Source organism: Ctenocephalides felis, unplaced genomic scaffold, assembly GCF_003426905.1.
Source record: "Ctenocephalides felis isolate EL2017-DRISC unplaced genomic scaffold, ASM342690v1 CF-g0.4_SCAFFOLD_01360, whole genome shotgun sequence".
Lineage (NCBI taxonomy): Eukaryota > Metazoa > Arthropoda > Insecta > Siphonaptera > Pulicidae > Ctenocephalides > Ctenocephalides felis.
Window position 1 is genome coordinate 404 of NW_020537514.1, and position 2,864 is coordinate 3,267.

At 24.7% G+C, this 2,864-nt stretch overlaps 1 long non-coding RNA gene across 1 annotated transcript; it reads left to right on the forward strand.

Annotated features, from left to right (window-relative positions):
* Window positions 1-393: 393 nt before the first annotated feature.
* Window positions 394-1,318, forward strand: LOC113369461. The gene is made up of 2 exons (XR_003366496.1): window positions 394-432; window positions 1,195-1,318. It is a non-coding gene; the product is annotated as an uncharacterized LOC113369461 (long non-coding RNA).
* The last annotated feature ends 1,546 nt before the right edge of the window (window positions 1,319-2,864 follow it).

Here is a 2,864-nt window from a genome sequence, read left to right on the forward strand (position 1 = left end):
TGGTGGAATTGTTTGACTATTTCTTATCACATATTCAGGCATTTATGGCTGTATAACTTCTTTCGATCAATTACTACTTTTTTAAATATAATAGTTTTTAGACCACCTATACTAACTATTATTTTCTAGATTATTTAATAATTATGAATATAATATATTTTTCAATAAATAAAATGTCTTTCTTAATAAAGAACACCATATTGGAGAATCTTTAAATATTTTGTTAGTGTGTATTTTTCATTGACTTGTATTAATTTTCACCAGGTACCTATCACTGATTTTTCTATTCCAATCAGAGGATTAGAAAACTGGTTTGAAACAATTGTTGTGACTAGAAAGCGGGAGGATATTTCTAAGCTTATCAAGAAACTTGTAGCTACTTACAATGCAGACATCTACCATTGCCTGATATTATATTTCCTACATTAAATGGTGAGAAAAAATAAATATTTTTTCATGTGTAATAACATACACTGTATGTATATATCTATGCATGTATGTATATGCATATTCAGATTATTTCGCAAATCCTACACTTTGATAAACCGACACCTCCAGTGATTGAAATCATCTAAAAGTTTTTCTACTATTTCCAATATTTTATGAAATTTTCACTAGCATCCAATAATCAAAACATTTCTGTAATTGATTTTTCTATATGATTAATTTATACAAGAAATCGATAAAAATTGAAATTATTTTCCGGTATATTTCTAATTTGAAATACTGTAAATCTTCTAATATTCATTAATAGACTTTTTTTTAAATTTATGGCAATTTCTAATAATAGATATAAAATATATTATTAATATCATATTTTTAGGAGCACTTATGATCTTATTACGACGATATATCAATTTATTAAAATTGAGGTATGCCAAATTGAAACAACTTTTATGTCTTAAAATATAATTCCACTTTTTAATTATAATTATGTGAATACTATTTCACGTTTTTGCAGTTTGCAACTGCAAATGCATCAGTATAAATTACTTACTAGCTGTTAGAGACTTGCATTTTTGATTTTTTAATAATGCACGATGTTTATATTTTAACATTAAGAGCATTTGAGAAACATGAACACTATTAATTAGCCATTTTTAAAAGCTAGATACTGTACAAATATATTTTGCTGTAAGAACCAATATTTTACTTTTTATGCTTGAATTTTTAATGCAATAAAAAATATTATAGGCAAATTAGTCGAACAAGAGACATTAGAAACTGCAGATGAATTCAAGGATCACTTTGCTGATATAGAATTAGATGACGAATTCGCAGATGATGATTATAATGAATCTGAATATGATGATGAAAATGAACAGAATTTTGAAGAAGATATGTATGAAACACACCATAAAATATGAAACGCAGAGCCACAGACAGTGAATCTGAATGTGAAAGTCGCATTCGGAGGCGATATAAAGAAAATATTGAGGATGAAACGTTTACATTTACAATGGTAGAGCATAATTTGACATATTGATAAGATAAGTACATACAAAAAGTTGGCATTCACATAAGTATAATCATTGTTAATTTTAAGGTAATATTAATTCACTGGCATATATATGTATATGTTTGTTTTTAATGTTTTTTTTATTATTTTTTTTTATTATTTTACTGTATAATTTTTAATACAGACTGAACAAAAGTGATACTACTGTGAATTTGATTACTTCTTAAAATTAGCTAAAAATAAGTATTTATTAATGAACATATTTTCTACAGTATATTTTTTTATTTATTTCTTTAAGAAATGTATCCTTCAAAGAATATAATTATTATTCTAACATGGGATTTTCTTTTATATTAGCAAAAACTTTAGATGCAACAAAAGTGTCCTACTCACTTACATTGTACTCAAATAACTAGATGCATTGGTTTAAAGATAAAAATGAAATATCAAGTAAATGAGAATTAGAGTTTATATAAATGTTTATGAAAATAAATCTTTTTATTGATAAAATAAAACATTTAGGCCTAGATTCTTTCTTAACATGTTAAAAATATTGCTCATTTTAAAGTGAAAACTTCCGGAAGAGGTTCATTTTTTCTGTATATAGGGCAGGTTCAAAAATGCACGAACTGGAGAAACAGTACCTGTCATTGACAGTAGTACATTTCTTTGGCACTCGTACAGCATAAGAAATATATTTTATATCACCAACAGTGATAAGTACAAAACACAGCACGGAATATGTATACAGTGCACACTAAAGAGTACTAACTCAAAACTTTAATGATTTTTTTTATTTAAACTACTTTTTATAAGCCTATAATATTTTATAATGTTAATATCACTTTACAGCAAAAAATTGAATTTTTACTTTTATTTGTGTAATATTTATTTCATTTTTAGTTGACACAAAACTAAGCATACATTTATCCGGTTAACTTTCATGTATAACATAATTAATAAGAGATTTTCTGAAACTATACTGGTGTATCTCAATTTATAAAAAATATTGATTCCATATCAAAACGAAATATTAAATAAACCACAATTTTATATATAAACTGTGAAACTGTAATAATACAAAGTGGCGTGTTTGATAAGTTTTTAATATAAGCGTTTATTTACCCGGTTAACTTCTTCCATGTATAACATAATTAATAAAAGAGATTTTCTGAAACTATACTGGTGTATCTCAATTCATTAAAAAATATTGATTCCATATCAAAACGAAATTTTAAAATAAACTACAATTTTATATATGAACTATGTACTTATATACAAGTACTTATAGATAATGGAGATTATTATTAAAAATGACTACAATATTTTATTTACATTTATTATTGTTTTTTATTTTAATTTTAGGTGCATAATTTTTCTAGTTCTTGCTATAATTCAAGTGTTC